This window comes from Sorghum bicolor, chromosome 9, assembly GCF_000003195.3.
Source record: "Sorghum bicolor cultivar BTx623 chromosome 9, Sorghum_bicolor_NCBIv3, whole genome shotgun sequence".
NCBI classification, from domain to species: Eukaryota; Viridiplantae; Streptophyta; class Magnoliopsida; order Poales; family Poaceae; genus Sorghum; species Sorghum bicolor.
In genome coordinates this window covers 931,370-951,814 of record NC_012878.2, presented here as the reverse complement: position 1 = coordinate 951,814, position 20,445 = coordinate 931,370, and the positions used below count along the sequence as shown (strand labels likewise).

The window sequence follows — 20,445 nt, the reverse complement described above, 5'->3', positions numbered from 1 at the left end:
ATTTCTTTTCCTTTTTTTGTGTGTGTTGGAAGGAACCAATGAAGGCTCGAAGATGTTTCCCTCTTGGACATAGAGGGAGATGATTTTTAGTTTTTTAGCTGAATGAAGATAGTGAAGAATCACATTGTTTTGAACCTCCACTGCCAGATCACAAGTACAAGTGTATGCGATACGAATTGGGTAGCATCAGAGGGGTTCTATACCGCTAAGAGCAAGAAATCAAGAAAGATAGCAAGAACAACTACATGGGAACTCTTAGACATGAGGAAGACGAAGGTACTATATTTTTTATTGATGCCCTCTCTAAATGTCCTCCTTCCTTTTGTAGTGAGAGTCCTTTAGCATAGCCCACTTAGGTAGCCTAGTCTCGCCCCACAAGGTCACATGGTCGCCCAGTTCATGATATTCCCCGCTGCTTGACATGGGGCTTGTCCCCTAAGCCACTGTTGTTGACTCCACCAGGACCCCAATAGAGTTGGATCAACCACTTACTATTGACATTACAAAGAAGTTTACTCCTTTTGTAGAAGTTGTTGGCCTTAAGGAGCTATTGTCTAGCAATAGAGAGTAGTCGTAGCAAAGTCGATGAACAGCCTCACCCGATTGGCAAGCCACAAAAGGTGTTGGATGAGCTCACATGCACACCTGGCTTGCTGCCGCAATGGTACATGCCTCCTGTGTAGCACCCACAACCCAAAGGATGGTCGATCATGCTGGCACGTGGCTCCCTCATTGCCATCTGGGTGATCTTGTTTCAGAGCAACGTATGGCGACCTAGGAACCCAGAAGAAGATGGTGACAACGGTGATGGTTAGAGGCAAGGTGGGTGGTCAACATGGAGGTGGTGCACATCGGTGAAGGGGTCATGGCCATCACCGAGGTGGTGTACTCTAGCGAAGTAGTAGATATCGTTGCTTGCAGCGTAGTTGAATTCGATCGGTAAAGATGAATATCATGGACATGGTCAAGGTCCTTGTAGGCATGGATGACACGGCTAGATTACTTTGGCGAAGTAGTCGATGACAACAAACAACAACGATAGAACCAAAGTCACAATGGTCACAGGGGCGTGGCTAATCCCCACATGCTTCACCTCCATCATGTGCATCAAGTTCACCATCTTCTGACAGAGGGAATCAATTCTTGCCACTAGTGAATTAATGGTGACAAAAGATGGTGTGGACACTAGGAAGCCATGGGCGCAATCGAAGTGGGGAAAGATTTAGGGTTCCCTAAATCTAAGGCTCTAGATACCAATTGTTACGAATCTCCACTACCAAATCACAAGTACAAGTGTACTTGATACAAATTAGGAAGAATTAGAGGGGATCTAGACTAGAAAGAACAAGGAATCAAGAAAAATATAACAAGAGCAATTATAGGGGAACTCTCAGATAGGAGGAAGACGAAGGTGCTTTCTTTGTTGATGCCCTCTCTGAATGTCCTCCTTGCTTTTGTAGCTTCTTCAGTCTAGCCCACTTTGGTAGCCCAATCTCGGCCCACAAGGTCACATAGCACCCCAATCCATGACACACATGTTTGGAGCTCAACTTCATCTAGGATTGGGCACCCACATGTCACCTAGGACAATCAGACAATCACTAAGTTTCTCCATGAATGGGTTGTATATCTTTAGTTGTAGCACTAGCGGTGCTGAAGAGGGGTCTATAGTCAATAATCCTACTCGTGCCATGGATCTCTAGAAACAAAGATATCAATGGGACTTTTCAACACAAGATTAAATAAAGGAGGCACAGACATGGTGCCTGTTATGGGCTAGACATACTGCAGCACATTAGTGTATCATTTTGCACGAGTTTTTCTTTACATGTTGGACTTTCCTCTTTCTATTTCCTTTTCCCTTTCCCTTGTTGTTGTTGTACAACCTTTGGCCTTTTACATCCTTATTCCAAACCCACTTTATTTTTTTGTTTAAACGAGAAAGTAGAGAACCGCTCAGACATATAAAAAGGAGAAGCACACAGAGTTTACGACATTATGTTATGTTACAATGATAAACAAGGGAGATCAATTTCCCAAGCATAAAAACAATTACATGAAAGGATCATGATAGGATTGATTCTCAAAATGGCTATACCTTCTTTGTCAAGGCTCTAAAGGTGAGAAAAATAATTTCTTTCTATCCATATCTTCCTTGTAGTTGTTGTGCCCTTAGTGTGCACACGTATCAAATAAATCCATTTATAGCTTTGTACTCTCTCTTGTTTTTATTTTGTACTAGTGACATGCATCAGCTACCTCGTGTGCATATGCTTCTTATTGCACCATCAACATGTTTCTCTTCCTTTTGAGGACTTACCACCATATATATGTAAACATATTAAATGGACATGGCATCTTTTTCTGGTATTGGGATTTGGTAGTTTATTCATTTGCATTCTTATTCACGTGAAGCTAGATCAATGTGGACACACGTAGGATACACGATGGATTGATGGCTTTCCAGGGTGGATGACCCTGAATCCTCATCCAAACCTTCTTTGCCCTATAAAAACCATTGTCCCACTCGCATTGCTAGACCCACAACACAACTCATACATATCCACCAAGTTTCTTTAGAAACAAGTCATAAAACACTATCTTCTTTGTGGTAAATTAGCTTTGCTTTGACTAGTTTGCAATTATCTGCAATTGTTTTAGTTGCTGATTCTTATGATCTATGAATCTTATATAACATAGCTTGTTTATGCGATGTACCTTCAATTCATGCTACCTAATTTATTTTTAGTTAATAATAGAGTTATTGATTGATTTGGTAGATATTGACTGAATATGAGCTCCACAACGGGGGTTCAGAGCACTGGTGGCGTGTGGTCGTGGCCTAACATTATTGGGTTTACAATGGAAGATGCCATGATTATCATCCTTAGGGACAAGCCTGATGCTGATATTGTCTTTCTGCCAGTTGGCTCGCCGGTGACCACAAACGACTTCCGCCCCAACCGCGTTCGCATATTTCTGGACACTATCGTCTCCCCGCCCCGTGTGGGCTAGATAGCTTTGCTATAGAGTTGAGCAATAAAATGTATGATGCTAAGAAAATCATTCCTGCCGATACATCTTTTGTATGGATGTGTGTTACTTTCCTATAAACTAAATAAGTGGGCTGGTTTGCACAATTGCATGTCTTGGTTTCTATCATCAATTTATGCTTTACTTTACAACTGCTTCTATTTCATCAATTTCTGATCCTTGATATATATAGCTTGAAATTGTGCTTACCATAGTAGGATTTTCACATGTTTGGGTTGTATTATCATCTCTTTACTCTATTCATATAGAACTCCACATGAGTATTCTCGTTTTTCTTTGCTTACAATCAGAATAACTATTTTTAGTTGGAAAGTCATGCACCATTACATATTCTAGTTTACAAACTACCCATTTTGCTATCATCTCAAATGCTATATGATTTTGAGATCCGCATTTCAAGATGAGTGGAATCCTATCCTATACTCTTATAAAGCAAAACCCCACTAGTAATTTTTTTGACATGCAAGATGTCCACCTCATCAATCCACTATCACTTGTAATTAAAGTTTACTAGCACAAGCAATTATGATATCCATATTAGCAAGACACATCATCCACTAACATAGATTTAGTTATCCACACCAGTGTTCCACACTATCCACTAACATTAGTTTATAATAGTTAATCTTTTTCTAAGAATTGTATGAATAGTTAAATTCATTCCAAATCAGTAGTTCTCACAGCAACAAGGTGTTCTTCTAGTAACCTATAATTTATACAATTTCCATCCTATGTTTTTGTAAATCAATGGTTTCGTTAGTGATTCTATTGATCCTATAGATTGTGGTTCCATCATTATGATTTGTGGGCTACACATTACTCCATGATGCGGATGAAGCTACGACTAGAGCTAGGGGTGAAGGCCCATGCTAGTGGCTCATTGATACTCCCTTCCTTCATGGTTGAGTCGAGCCTCCCACCAAGCTCTGTATCTGACTCTTCTTTGTCCACATGTGGATCCTTTGATCCTTTAATCTATCATATCTCTCACATGTTTTCCCGAGTATCTCCACTCAATCATGAGGCCTTTGTTATCTTTCCCTTAACCCTTCGGTAGTTATCTAACCTATCCTATTTATTATAGGAAATAAAACACCTCTATCCAATATGTGTAACCCCTAGCCGTTCGTTTCATTGAGGCCCAACTTGATGGTGACAAAAGTTGATTAGCTTACTGGAGTGCACTTTATGGTCTAGTAGAAACTTCATGACTCCTCGATGGACCCTGTTGGGTCAAGCTTGACTTTATGATAAGTTGGTTAAGTCTTGTTACTACGCCATATCATCTAGTGGGAGAATTTTGGTATATTACTTTCTAGTCATTAGAATTTTAGGTCAGATAAATATCACCATAGGATTTGGTGAAGGCAGTGGTGGTCGGTGGGTGGTGTCTCTGTCTATCAGGTTTTTCCAATGTCTAGCAGCCCCTTCACCCTCTATATATGTGCAATCCCTGTCCCATTTGAAGCTTTTCTTCCACCCCATAAAGGAGTGTTAAGCTATTGGAATGCCATCTAAACTGAGAAATGAAGATAGCCTTGAGTGCTACTGGTGTTCATGGTTGGGTTTATTTTGAGTTAAAACTGAAGACTTGTTGCTTGTGTTGATTGTCATCACCTAGTTATAACTTGGAGAAAGACTTCGCCTCGATGGAGTTTTTGTTGAGGAGGCTCCAAAAGGTAATGGTGTAAGTGGTCTAAAATCCACCATTCTAGAGTGGAGAAGAGCAAACTAAGTATGGTGACTCCTAGTTCTCTAATGTGGATTAGTTCACTACTAAAAAAACTTGTAGGAGACGGTACAATTAGGGATGAAAACGGTACGGATATTTTCCGACTGTATTTGAGATCGAATTCGTTTAGAGAGGTTCAGATCTGTCCGTATCCGAGTCTGAATATTCAATATTCGATATCGTATCCGTATCCGAATACTTAAATCGTATATTTATGATGTCGATATCCAATCATATCTTATCCGACATGATTGACATTATTCGTATTCAAATCGAAGTCCGACTAGAAATATGAAAATAAATATGATATCAGTAATTTCTTATGATGGATGGCAACTAGGATTGCATTGTACAGTGCTCAACAAAGGTTTTATAATTGCTTGTAAGGATAATTTGATTAGTATGAACCTTGCTAAGGACTAGTTTAGCCTCGTGGCCTAAGGACACACTAGTGTGCTTTTGTAGCAAACTCAGATGCCACTGTGCAAGGGGGTCTAAATTAAATTGCACATGCTATGGTTGCCACTTCAACTTTTTTAGAGCCCAATCTACCCTCTTTTGGACCATTCAATTATTACACTTGTACTCAAGACCATCATGACCATTCATTGGGTGTCATAGCCAAGCTTGCAATGTGCATCCATTATGACTCCATCACCAAACCCTAGAGGTGGTTTGGGGGTGGTCTAAGGATCTCACCCTTCTTCCTCCTATCTCTCCTTGCAGGGGTAGACCTTGAATGCACATATGCTTCTCTTTACTTATATGTATCCATAATCATTATCGAATGAAGCTAGTAAGTGTTGTGTATAGGCCTTTTGGCTCTCACCATAATGCGGTGTGGTCTGGTGCCATGCAACATCGAGGACACTGGTGCTCCATGTCATCCAAGCCTTGCTTTTCTCTTCATAGTTCCCTAAAGCATATCTTGGACTCTAAATGATTGCTCTAAGCTTATGCACAAAAAAGTGCCAGCAACAAGCTTTGAAAACACATGATGTTGTGCTATGTGGTAAGCATTAGCACTAAGTTGCATTAATCTTGTAAACTAGTAGTGTATAATAGTTAAAAGTAATGCAAAAAGCTATCAATAAATAGCACCAACATTTTCTCACTACCAGTTGATTAAACCAATAGTGACAGAGGCTCTCACTGCATGTTGAAGCCTCAACCTATAGTGGTAGCATCTGACACTACCAGTTTAGAACCCAAAACTTTGAGATATATGATTGTCATTCTTGGGACCAATTTTTGATTGCGATGGTCGGTTTGAAACAACTAGTAGTACTAGGCGGTTCTATAGTAGTGATTGGATTACAAACACTATAGTAACCTTCAGTTTGAAATAGCTAGTAGTACTAGGTGGTTCTATAGTAGTGATTGGATTACAAACACTATAGTAACCTTCATTTGAAGTTACCTTGAAGTCAATAATATCAACTTTCCTTTACTGTTTGGTATGTGTGCCATGTTTTTATTATACTAGCAAATGTGCACATGCTTTGCAATGAAACTATATACATATAGGAATCAGACTCTATATCATCGCTTGATATGAGTTATTCTAACTCGTATGAGTACATGTCATGAGTTGAATCAGTGACTAAATTGCTTGACACGACCCAATACATATTGGGATCATACTCATTGGACCATCCAAATGTCTAGGCGAGCCTTCACTCATTACATTATCATTTGGACAAGAATATTTATTTCTGTCTATATTCAGGGTTGTTTATATTTTTATTTCCCATCTTGTTTTTTAGATATGTATTGAAGGCCATCAAGCTGCTCTATTTGAAATACTAGAGATCTAAACTATAGTTTGTGAAGAGCACAAGCTTCCTTTAGCATAGACCTGGGTTCCTTGCAAGTATAGAAGTGTATTGGGGCTTAGAGGTGGTTTAAAGAAGAGTTGCTTAAGTTTTGATGGATGTTGCATGGGAGAAGTCCCATAACTCATATGAGTATAGATCATGAGTCTAGATCACATATGAGATACAGAAGGCATGAGTGCAATTTGAGAAGTAAAACTAACAGAATGGAAGAAACAATAGAAATTAAAAGCATGCTATGTCTTGATGCCTAAATGCTTGCTTTTTGACTCTAGTGGTTTATGCACTCTAGGGAAGTACTATTTTCATTTCAATTATATAGTGGCAGAATCAATCACTGTACGTAGTCCTATTTGAACAAGGACCATAGTCCTATATGGGCTCTATACCATTCATGTTGTATTTTGATTAATAATTGGTTTTGAAGTAGAATTATGATATCTTTTTTCTTCTCTATATCTATATGATTGAGTTGGATGAAAATTTAGAGATGGCAAAAGTTTTGTCTCTTTAGTATTAGGTATAGATTAAGATGTGTGCAATCCAGGTCACAATGATGTGTGCATACATTTGCTTTGCAGTTTTATTGAAGATAAACATTGTCGTATATAGGATGGCTTTTTGTTGTGTTACACTATGTGTGAGCTATTGAAGACAGAGTTATGAGATAAACGATATGTTACTATGTGTGTGTCATGATTATCCATGGGTTTTCTATGGCTTTTGCACATTTGTCGCTAACAAAAAATTTTTGAGCTATATATGTTGCCATGTGTAAAGCTCTTAAAAGTTTGATGGCGACAATGGTGGTAAGGACAACCAGAGCTGATTCATTTTTTGTGTGCATTATTATCTTGACAGGGAAATTGTCGTATGTGAAAGGCCACTACAGCAAGTTACTGAACACTGGACACACTCTCCTCTACTCTGGTGGTCGATAAATACACCATACTACTGCACTAGCTTCATATGTACACAGCTCATAGACACCGGTTCCTATAGACAAGTAAGTTTGTATAGGTGAGCATGAGCTAGTGTCCATGACTGATCACTTGATCTCCAGCTTACTGATTTCTATATTGTTCCTTCCTATTGATATTTATCTATTCATGCAGATTGACTGAGTAATCCAGCGTAGGTGAGCTCCATCATGGATATGACCAGTGACCAGAAGAAATCATGTTCTTTTGAGGAAACTCAGAAGAAAACATGTTGGCCTGAGTTTGTAGGCCTGTCCATCACACAGGCAGTCCCAAGCATTCTAAAAGACATGCCTAACGCCGAAATTGAAGTGCTGGCTCTTGGCTCGCCTATGACTCATGACTTCCGCCCCAACCGTGTCCGCATCTTCGTTGATACCGTTGCTCAGACCCCGATGGTTGGCTGATACAGTTAGCCTCTACCTGCTGGATCTACCAAATAAAGAAGCCCCATTTCATTTACTAGTTAATAAATCCAGTCTTTCTTGGTTGTTCTTGAAGATCAGGGATCTAGATATACAACCCATGTATGGCTATCCTTAATAATCTTGATGGAATAATAAATAAACAATGATTCAGGTGCATGCATATACTATGTTCATGTCCATGTCCATGTTATATATTTATTAATAATAGTGACCCATCTCCCTAACTTATCGTAACAAAGAAAATGCGTAACACATGCAAATGCATCTCTACAACCCACATCTATTCAATTTTGATTTCAAAACCAACCTTGAAAATTGGAAATAAAAATATGTTAACTTGGTGGATCAAATTTTGTTTTAAAGTGAGACTGTCTACACCCCTAGCTGGGCACTATAGCACCCAATTTTATCTATCAATGTAGTAGTGATTGTTGTTCTTTGTTATACAGTGAGCTCAAGCACACTAGCCTTATGCTTTTGATGAACTATTGGGGGGTGTGTAATGTTCCTTTGGTAACAGAGCTCAAAGTAATATATTTAATATGCGCCTATGTGAAATCTCCATTTACATTTCTATTTGAGATAAACATCAATTTCTAGGTGCATGTGTTATAGTCCTAAAAGCATGACTATCTCGTCACACTATTTTCATGATTGATGTGTGATGTGTGTTTGTGATTGAACAAAGTTATTGATTGCCTTGTCATGCTCTCCTTTTGTTGTTACTGTGTACCCATGATAGCTTGCATGCATATACTTCTTGCACAATTAACTTCTTTTTCTTTCTTTTGAGGAATCATCACTATTTACAAATATCATCTAAAAAATGACCATCTACAAACAAAGTAAATGGATGTGATGTCCTTTTTGGTGATGAATTTGCTGGCTAGCTTAGAAACATGTGTATGTTCGTTTCACATCCATATTCATGTGAAGCTGGCTCATGCGCATATACGTAGGGTACATGATGGATCAATATCTACCCAGAGTGTATGACATTGAACCATCATCCAAATTAACTTTATCTGCCCCATTAATACTAGTGCCCACTTGCATTGCCATCACCACGACACTACTAAGATCTAAGATCTTCACACACAATAACTTCTTTTTAAATTTGAATGAGCTTGTCTCATAAGAGATATTTTATATGTTTTAGTTGCTAATGCATATCAATGAGAAACCAAAGGACTCTATGCCATGGGAAAATGACAAAACAAAATCATATATCTCTGAAATTTTCTGAGAGAATGGGCAAATAAAATACAACATGAGAAAGACAAGAAGAAAATAGCCCAAGGACCAAGCAAATCCAATTTTCTTCTGATTTGGGCCGCTGTCCCAATTTTGACCCTAAAGCACTCACCGAGATCAAAAAACATTTTGAGGAGTACACATACACCAACTGGTGGCTAGATGTACTAAAAAATATCCCAGAAACACAGCGAAAAATGGAAGCAAGAAGGGGAACAAATAGAAAAAAACTCATAAAACGCTTAGAAAACCAGACGTCCTCAGGGTCCAATATAGGACGTCGGTATGAGATTTCCGCCCAACAAAATTCAACGTGGGAAGGAATACCGGACCCTCCGATATCGACGCACAACCCAACAAAAAATTTCTCAACAAACCCAAATTCTAACTAAATAGTCTAAGGAAAATCCCAAATTTTGCATACGGGTTCCCTTAGGTATCTCGAAACTTTCCATTGAAGATCATGACCCGTAGACCCCATAATCAAATAGGACCTAAAAACCAACCTTTAAAAGAGGGTTTTCTCAAACTTCCTCTCAAGGGTGGATTTTCATGCATGTGATGAATCTGTCCAATTAACTTGGCCCATATGTTCATCTAGGGTCCTTGTACGTTCCAAGCCCACAAACCATCTCCAAGACCGCAAAAGCACAAAATCCACGGGAACCAGAGAAGAAAAAACCAAATCCAAACACAAGTTAGAACTCAGATTTTTGAAGATCAACCAACTCTGGTTCTTACAAAGGACCATAGAAAACTTTAGCAGACAGGGTATCAATCTCCTGAATGTGGATCTCAACAGACTTAGGGAAAACTGGACTGAAAACTTTCACATATCGATTCCTCGAATAGTACTATAGGAGTCTGTACAGAACATTCCCCCTATAATATTACAAGCTCCCATAGCAATGACGTATTTTGGTTCAGGCATTTGCTCATACAATCTCACTAAAGAAGGAGCCCTTTTCATTGTTACCATTCAGGATAGATGGATATCAGAAAATATCCATCCCTGTTTTCATCCTGAGTTGAAGGGTGGGACAAAACGATGTGTGTGCATATCCAAGCTAGATGGATAAGCACATACAACACATTTGTGTTGATATGTTTGTAGTATTGTATCACTCTGTGTATATGTGTGAGGTATTGAAGGCAGTGAAATTCCAGCAGGTTCCTTCTCAGAGGATGAGAGAGAGGTTGGTATATATCATTTTTTTTGAGGAAACTGAAGGGGCCAAGGCCCCTGCAGAAAGCTTTATTAAGAAAAAACCAAAACAAAAGGGTACAACAATTACAGCAGGGTTACAACAGAGCAGAGTTCAAGAAACAAAGAAAGACACAAAGAAAATTACAGAGACTAAGAAATCTATAACAGTTGTTGCATCCATGAATCAAAAGAGGTTTGAAGGGTTGGTTTAACTCTCAGAGCCACCAACGAGAGTTCTTTCTGAAGGATGGTTCTTCTGCCCTTTCGCTCACGTGGGAATAAAGCTATAACTAACTAATGACAAATGGTGACATGGAAACCTTGTGGCAACCAGATGACAATAGGATCCTTATCAAGATCTGCTAACTGGCAAACAAAGCTAGCTATTATCAGGGCTGACTGGTCCTTTTTGTACACCCTTATCTTCATATGGCATTTGGTATATATGAAAGGCCAAAGTAGAAAGTTAACGAAAACCTTGTTGATATGATCATTTCTGTCTCCTCTGGCCGGTTGGATGGGTCTATTAATATACACTACTACTACACTAGTCTCACACACACATAGCCATTTTCTTTGACAAGAAGTAAGTACACCTTGGTGAGCTCAAGTAGTTTGTATACATTCCTAATCAATTATGATGTTTACTTCTCTTGCTAAACTGATCCCCCTCCTTATATATGTCCATACATTTGTGTATGTAGATTGACTAAAAATATAATCCATTGTCGAAGATGAGTTCCATTGTCATGGGTGCTACCGGTGACAAGAACAAGACATCATGGCCCGAGGTGGTGGGCATGTCCATCAATGAGGCGACAGATATTATTCTTAAAGACATGCTCAATGCCCACATTGAAATTTTGCCTATTGGCTCAATTGTGACCCAGGACTTTCGCCTTGATCGTGTCCGCATCTTTGTCGATATTGTTGCTGAAACTCCGATAGTTGGTTGATACAGTGCACATGCCTTCTCTAGATATGATTTACCAAATAAACAAAGCCTAAGTTTATGTATCTTGGTTAATAAATCTTACCTTTCTTGGTTGTTCTCGATTAGTTTAGCTTATTAGCTACATCATCATCAAAAGGATGACCAATGAATTCCATATATGTATGGCTATCTTGAAATATAATCCTGATGGAATATATAGTAAATAAACAATGATATATGCAATCATCTCTATGTCAAAATAGCCCAAAAAAGATGCCTACAGAAGAGACGACACTAGGACAAAACATGTCGCTGATGTCAAATTAGAGATGTGGGTAAACCGAAAGCTGCTCATGTTGATCAGAGAGAGACATGTCATCTATCCACGTCCCTGATGAGAGAGTGGCTCCCATCACAGAAACGTTTCAACAAGAGGCATCTCTGATGTGATCCCCATCACAGATGTGTGATCCAGGACGAGAAACTCATTAGAGTCATGACTGTCGATACCCATCTCTGATGAGATCACAGTACAGATGTGTGAATTCGATGAACTCATTAGAGACGCGACTATTAATATGTGTCTTTTTGCACCTCACAGACGTAAACACATCTATGATGAGGTAACCATGGGTGGCTGCCCAATTTTTTCAGCTCGATCATTTGGCCATGAGCACATTCCACATTTCCACCATGACTCCTCCCCCCACCATATTCTGCGCATCCTCCTCTGTTAGTTCCTCAACCGTCCGATGCACTTTTGCATCTGTTGACGAGTGCAGTCTGCTAACCACAGCACCTGCTCCGCCATCCATGACACCTGTGGCGCCACACAGCCAAGTCACCATGGTTGCACAACGTGGCCATATATATCCTCTACCAACAAAATCACTGCACTGACGCCAGACTTAGGTGAGTTGCATGCTACCCAGGTTCTATGCTTGCATGCCCAAGTTTTGGCCAAAGCAAGTTGCTTCGTCATCTAATAAATCCAAAATTATATATTTGTCAGTTCTTCACGATTGGTATGAACAGTTTTTTTTTTGATGAATTAATGACTGAGACTTTTTGGTGAGTCCGTGGGTAGCTCAGTTGTGGCTTTTGGCGACAATATAGGCCGTAACTGAATTGATGAAGAACAGGCCCTGATTGAATTGATGAATTCTTTTCCAAGCAAAACCTCCCAACCATGGGGCACTAGATGCTGCTTACTAGTAGTGCATGAATCTTGTTTGTTTCTTTGACAGTTTCTCCATATTTAACTGGAATAGATTTTTTTTACCTTGTTACAACTGTTTAGGATGTTGATTGCTTTACTAATCACATTGCTTTGCATTGAGAAAGATGGAGATGAGGACCTGCTGTGCCTTTAAGCATGTGCATGGCTGGTGTGGTATTTGTGATTTGTGTGAGCCTTGGAATCATGTAGGAGGAGGTGTGCCTGAGGTGCAAGAAGGGACTTGGGCTAGCATGTTTCCATCTTGTCTGTGTGACCACCTCCTTGTGATTGTGCTAGGGAGTGTTCCTTTCTATAGGCAAGCTCTAGGATAGTGGAGGTGCTGGCTAAGGTGGTGTCTAGACACTGCTGGCGGATGTTCTGAAGGAGCATTTCTCAAGTGGTGACCCTGCTTGCTCACTCAAGTTGAGAAACTTCACTTGAACCTTGGACAGTTGGACTATGCCATCAGTGTTTAAATGGCAGGTTTGCTTACATGCTACTCCCTTTGTTCCTTTTTACAAGGCGTTGGGAGTCTATTTCTAGATACCAAGCCCCATCAAGCATGCTCGTGTATTCCTCCTCATACCATGATTAACCATCAGGGTTTATTTATTGGTCTCTAATGAAACTGGGCGTGCCTGCTCCTCTCCATCTCAAGTTTCTATGCCCTTTTCCTCTACCAATTCACCAAACGGAAATCTGGGCGTGCCAGTCAAAATCTAAACAAGCTATATAGTGCCACTGCTCCTGTGAGTTCAGTTCTACTATGTAAATAGCCATGTTGAGGACTGGACTCTTCATCTTCTCCGCTCTTCCTACTCAAAGGGGAAGAGAGTGAAAGCCAACACAATAAAATTACACATGGCTGATGTGCCAGGTGTAATTTGTGTGAGCCTTGGAATCATGTACATGGGGTTGGGAGGAGGTGTGCCTGAGGTGCAAGAATGGTCTCGGGCTAGCACGAATTTAGATATTGCCTTCTTATTGTTTTTGTTGTGTGTTTGTATATTACCTCCTATTATTGTTACTTTTGTGCATTTAGATATGGGCATGTACAACACATGAGCTTTTTGATCTTTACACAATTCATGTGAGCTCTTTCATCATCCGAGAATGCACATGAACTGTACTATTAGATATGCACAACACTTGATCTCATGGACGGACCCAGAACTAGGGCAGCCCAGGCCATGGCCCTAGTCGTGGCCCATATAACAAGAGAGCAAGTCTTTAGTTTTTGGCCCATCAAGTAGCCTAACACAAGCAGGCCAGGCTGTATGCAGCAGGCTAGCAACTCTCCTCTGCTTTTCTCATGTAGAGTACGTTCGAGAAATTTAAGGTTTTGCGCTTATTTTCTATTTTCCATCCTATTGAGTTTTAGTTTAACTAGATTGAAAATTGAGTTATAAATTATGGTTAAATGATTGCTCAGTTTTGTACTAAAATTATTTGAGTTTAATTGGATTAGAAATTGAGTTATAAATTATGGTTAAATGATTCCTCAAATTTGTACTAAAATTGCATATTTGCTTGGTTGTTCATGTTCTATTGAATCATCATCGTGATTAAATGATTGCTCGATTTTGTCTAAAATTTTATACTTTTTCGGTTGTTCTACAAAATTACATACTACAAAACCATTTGAAGAAATCATCTAAACTAATAGTAGTACTGTAGTATACCTGTGGTATGTTCTCATTCAAGATTTACTATGTCTAATTTTGGCCCTAGTCTTGGCTAATTCCTGGGTCCGCCACTGCTTGATCTGATTGCAATTTAGACACATACAACACTTAATCTGAACACTATTAGCATGCCATTGTCTTATCTAGTGTTAAGGAGTGTAATCTACGACAAAATGACGTGTGTGCATATCCAGGATAGATAATCACATCAATTAAAGGATGATCTGTTTGTAGTATCGTATCACACGCCATGTATGCTTGAGCTTTAATTTGTAGGCACTGAGATTCCAGGTTTCTTCTTCTAGGATGAGAAAGATGCATATGTTGCTCTATTTGTGTCCGTCATAATCATCTATGTGGTTGTCGTACCTTTGTGCTCATGTGGGAACAGAGCTAGCTAACTATTGACAAATGGTCACGACATGGAAAGCTCTTGACAACTAGATTACGATAGGATCCGCACTGGGGCTAGCTAACTATTGAACAAAGCAAGTTTGTTCTTGGGCTGACTAGTATATTTGTGGGCATCCTTATCTTCATAGGGCATTTTGGCATATATGAAAATCCACTACAGCAAGTTAACACAAAAACCATGTCGATATGCTGATCATTGTGCTATGCGCGCTCTGGCCGGTCGGATAGGTCCATAAATATACACTAGCACTCAACTAGTCTCACACAGGCACAACAACTAGCCATCTTCATTGACAAGAAGTAAGTTCACCTCCGTGATCTCGAGTAGTGAGTATACATGCTTGATCACTGTTGATCTCTACGTCTCTTGCTAAACTGATTCCCCTCCTTCTGTATGTTCATATTTTTGTGCATGTAGATCGACTGAATAATATAATCCATCATCAAAGATGAGTTCCATTGTCATGGATGTTACCAGCGGCGAGAAGAAGACATCATGGCCCGAGGTGCTGGGCATGTCCATCAAGGAGGCGACGGAGATCATTCTGAAAGACATGCCCAACGCGTACATTCAGGTGCTGCCTGTTGGTTCACCTGTGACCCTGGACATTCGCCCCGATCGCGTCCGCATCTTCGTTGATACCGTCGCCAAGACTCCGACAGTTGGCTGATAAACAGTTCGACTTTTGCATGACCCAATAAAGAAAACCTACTTCTATTTATATTTTCTGTTAATAAATCATGCCTTTCTCGGCTGTCCTTGATTGGCTAGCTTTTTAGCTACATCATAAAAAAGGAGGACCCAGAAAGCCCATGCATGACTATATATAATGAAAAATGTAATCTTGATGGAATAGATATATATATATATATATAATAAATAAATAATGATATGCAATTATCTAATACTATGGTCATGTCCATCTCATATACTTTTTTCTTGTAATAGTGGAGAACTATGCCCTTAGCTTTTCATAATGAAGAAACTTTCCAACACAAGCACAGCCATGGGTACAATACATACATGATTGCATTTTATAGTTTTCACTAGTAGAGAACAAATTTTTATCTTGACTTTTAATCCCGCTCATAATTTGGCTCGGGACTAATAAGATATTTAGTCCCAATGAAATCACTAACCAGGACTAGAATTCTCTGCCCAACAAATAGTTGTCCTAGACATTGTCATATATGGTGTGCAGTTGAATTGATAAGGAAGCTAGAGGTCCTGAGTTTTAATTCTCACACATGCAAAGAGGAAGGTCTGCAAGATTTAAATTATTTTTTAGTGCCGAGAATGAACTTTGCGTGATCCGGGACTAAAAGCCTGGACCTTTAATCTCGGATCCACAATCCCGGGGATTAAGAGGATTAAAACCCACTTGGCTACTAGTGTTTAACTGATGTTTCTTAACATGAGGTTTAAGCAAGTGCGAAGTAAATTGAAAGGATTTCAGGTACGGTTTTATGCAACAAAATTTTTCCACTAGGTATTTGGATAGAGTTTTTAACAAGCATACATACCAAGGTAGTATGCCTAAATGGAGAGTTATGAAATAGTGCGGCGTGCAACTAGCCCTTGTGAAACTCACCCTAATCCTAAGTGGAGATCTAATGCTAGCCACTGCTTTGTACTTATCCCTCGTGCAGGAGGGGCCTATATATACATAGAGCTCTCATATACATACATACTGGAGGATTCTTATCAGGGCTTTTCTTTGGTTTACTGTACTAAAAGTCATTAACAGTGGAGACTAATCGTGGACCACCTCGTGTGCCTCGTGTCGGACACCATGTGCGTGCTGCCACGGTCACTCCTAGTCTCCGCATGAGCATTGTGCCGTCGTAGGTGCAGTGCCGGCACAGTTCCGCACTATATGGCCAATTTGGCCATCATGCTTGCCTGGCCATGGTCAGTGACACCATTGCATGCACACACCTGGTGCCGTGGCCGCAAGTTCGAGCCACATTGCTGTGGCCGTAGTATCTCGCGTGTGCACTCGATTCGTATTGAGAAGTGTATAAATACACAATATGAAAATACATTGAGATATGTGTTTACACACTTCTCAAATACGAATGCAATAGGTGAGAAAGTGAAAGCATGTGTCCTCAATGATAGAAAAACTGCATGCACTCTCCAAAAAAAAAAACCCACTACCACTATGGGTCCCCTATCAAAATGGACGGTTCAGATAGGCCTCGGCCACGTACACTCACGTGTGGAAATGTTGTACAACCATATGTTCGTGCTGTCGGCCTGTAATATAATGAATTATGATCTGTTACAATGGGCACGAGTATATATTTGCTAGTGGTATTAATTTGGTATCATATATGTTTGGTAGAGTTTTTTTTTAGAAACTTAAACAAAGTTCAAAAATATTTGATTTAAAACAACTCTTTTTATTCAGAGACAGAGGGATCTTAGCTGTTGGCTTATATCTTTTTTATAAGTATTGGCTTATTTTGGAAGGAAGCAATGATCGCAAGGGGCGAACTATTCGAACCATGACAATGGCGATGGGGCGCGCGGGTAAGCTTGTTCGCTTGTCTAAAAAGCTATAACTGAAAGTGTTGTTCGTTGATTTATCATGAGAGAAAAACATTACTGACAAAAAAATACGACTTATAAGACAAGCGAACAGAGCTGAGCTCCTCTGTCCTCTCTCCAGAGAGGGCTATATATATACACCGTGTTATACACCTCACCTTACTTGGAACACAGCCATGCATTCATCAGGTGGATGCCGCTTTGGTGGTTGTTCGTGTAATCGTGTGCGTGTGGCACATGCATGCACTGTCATGTCCACCGTATCATGACTATCCTAAACTAATCCTCATCCTGATCCAATCCAAAAACCTGCTTGCAGTGGCTAGTAGCTAGCTAGCTAGCTCTACAAATACTGTACCCGGCCGTGCTTATTAGCCAGCAGTACAAGCTAGCAGTTACGGTCATCAAGGAGTTCTTCACATATCACTCGGCATTACCATTATGTGAGTAATACTAATTAACTTATTACCTTTAATTTTACATGCATATATAAGTATTTATTTCAAATGACCATCCACCACCACAGCTGAGGTACCTTGACCGCCGCCGCCGACGACGATGAGCTCCTCGGCGGAAGCGGAGCGCGGCGGCGCCAAGAAGCAGTCATGGCCAGAGGTGGTCGGACTGAGCGTGGAGGAGGCCAAGAAGGTTATCCTCAAAGATAAGCCCGATGCAGACATTTTCGTGCTGCCCGTCGGATCGCCGGTGACCAGGGATTTCCGTCCGAACCGTGTCCGCATCTTCGTCGACACCGTCGCCGAGACGCCCCGTGTCGGCTAGCCGATGCTTTCGTGCTCTTCAGAAACTGAATAATTCAGAACGTCTTGCAGATAGATCTCCATATATATGGCAAGATGATCAAATAATGCATCTTTTCTGTATGGATCCAGACGTGGGTTTCCTATAATAATTAATTAAATAAGCAAGGGCACTGACTACTGTTCGCTTGTCTTATAAATTGTATTCTTTTTTACTAATTAGCAGTATTTTTCTCTCATAATAAATCAGCGAATAGTATTTTTAGTCATAGCTTTTCAGACTAGCGAACAAGTTCGTTGGATTATTTATGTGGCTGATACTGATTTGTTGAGAGAAAATATTATTCACTAATCAGCAGTAATTCTTTTTGGTGGAGAGATAACTTGAAAGATCTCTCTGATTTCAAGAGCGGCAGTTGAGGATGGAAATAAAAAAAATAAGAAAACCTGTATGTTCCGCCAAGATAGCTGGTGTAACGAAGTTCCGAGAATCAGCTCACCAGAACGGTTCTCCTTTTTTTTGTGAGCATATCTCTGATGAAAAAGCCTTAAGAGCATCCCCAACCGTTTTGCAAATAAGTTTTGCATTCATGTATTTGCAAAAAAGTCTTAAAAACACTTATTCAACGGTTTGGTATTTAGACTTTGCAATTTTGTTAACTTGGCAAAAAGAGAGGAAGGATTGGCATATATGCCAAACCTGTTCACACTTGGCATTGGAAAATTGGCGCGAAGTGATTAATGCCAAACCATTGGAGATTGCCTCTTTTCACCTTTGCCATATTTTTTTGAGACTTGACAAACTCCCTCATTTGCCAAACCAATTATGCAAAACGGTTGGGGATGCTCTAACAAGTTCGCTTGTCTGAATAGTTATGACTGAAAGTACGATTCATTGATTTTTTGTGAGAGAAAAATATTGCTATCTAGCAGAAAAAGTACGACTTATAAGATAACGTCAGTTAGATTTATTGTCAGGAATGGTTATGACCTGCGGAGGTCATGGTTCACCGAAGTAATAAAACTAACAAGTGGACAAGATTTGTTGTAAGCTATGAACGATGAAAATATGACAATTGCATTCTTTCCTGAGCGAGTACCATTGATTGAACGATGAAAATGACATTTGTGGCATATATATGTTGTTATGTGTCATGATCATCCACGTGACCATATATATGGATTTTTAGTTTCCGCATCGTTATACCTATACAGCTATCCTCCGCTTGTTGTGTAGTGGCTATCGCCTGTCGGCACCATCATCCACCACGGGCCACCTCGTGTGCCTTGTGCCTTCGTTATTCGGCGGGTGGACCATTTCTTTGCACCATCAATCAGCGAATTTTTTTTTAGAACAGTCTCAATGATAAGTTTCATTTCACTGTTTCTAAGACTACCACATCAGCTTTGAAACTTTAGATTGAAAAATAAAAATAGCTCTCTCAATGTATAGTTTTATTGCACAGTTTTATAGACATGTAGCATTTAATTATCCAGGGGCCACCACGTGTGCCTCTCATGCCTTCGTACTCAGCGGGTGGACCATTTCTTTGCACCATCAGCGAATACTCTTTCTTATTTCCTTTGCTTCTTGCACCATCTATCAACACTACCAAGATAAGTCTACCATACGACCATTACATTTTACTATTTCCTTCATCAGCTCTCTATATATATACATATATATTTGCTCTTAACCAGCTAGCAGGGTGCTAGATCAGAAGCATAATAACAAGCCTTAATTAAGCCACTCATCGACCAGATCCAGCGAGCATGAGCTCCTCGACGATGGCCGGCGGTACCGAGAAGACGTCATGGCCGGAGGTGGTCGGGCTGAGCGTGGAGAAGGCCAAGAAAACCATCCTCAAAGACAAGCCTGACGCCGACATCATCGTGCTGCCCGTCGGCACGCCGGTGCCCAAGGATTTCCAGCCTAACCGGGTGCGCATCTTCGTCGACATCGTCGTGGAGACGCCCCATGTTGGCTAGGCTAGTTGTCGCCAGCTCCCCTTTTACTCCAGCCATAACTGAATAAAAGAAAAATATATGTATAGTAAACTCAGAAGATGCCATGGATCTATCAGGTACCCACAGTTCATGCATCTTCTGAATGGATCCAGATGTGTATTTTACTTTCTATATGAATGGTACCATATTGTATACTACTAAATAACAACGCCCCTGTTCAGGGATATCGTCCTTCTGCATATATGGAGAATTAATATGTTATCACTGTTGTTTATTATGACTAAAGCACGTTCCAATCCTTGCATGGATGAACGTACGTAGATGATGAACAAATCATTCAGACACAAATGTGCCTCAATGAAAAGTGCAGCTGGCCACTGATGATATGCCGATAGCATTTTTTGACAAGGAACTTCATTGCAC

General features: G+C 40.1%; 4 long non-coding RNA genes across 6 annotated transcripts; all 4 read left to right on the top strand.

The window, feature by feature from the left end:
* On the top strand, window positions 2,538-3,145 carry LOC8067313. The gene is made up of 2 exons (XR_002447980.1): window positions 2,538-2,611; window positions 2,781-3,145. It is a non-coding gene; the product is annotated as an uncharacterized LOC8067313 (long non-coding RNA).
* LOC8067312 lies at window positions 7,543-8,191 on the top strand. Its single transcript, XR_002447909.1, has 2 exons — window positions 7,543-7,641; window positions 7,737-8,191. It is a non-coding gene; the product is annotated as an uncharacterized LOC8067312 (long non-coding RNA).
* LOC8067310 lies at window positions 14,661-15,497 on the top strand. Of its 2 annotated transcripts, none has more exons than XR_002447316.1 (2): window positions 14,661-15,042; window positions 15,161-15,497. It is a non-coding gene; the product is annotated as an uncharacterized LOC8067310 (long non-coding RNA). The 2 variants fall into 2 exon arrangements; XR_002447317.1 differs by having other exon boundaries at window positions 14,661-15,069.
* On the top strand, window positions 17,261-18,273 carry LOC8067309. Of its 2 annotated transcripts, XR_002447315.1 has the most exons (3): window positions 17,261-17,278; window positions 17,616-17,739; window positions 17,823-18,273. It is a non-coding gene; the product is annotated as an uncharacterized LOC8067309 (long non-coding RNA). The 2 variants fall into 2 exon arrangements; XR_002447314.1 differs by lacking the exon at window positions 17,261-17,278 and having other exon boundaries at window positions 17,466-17,739.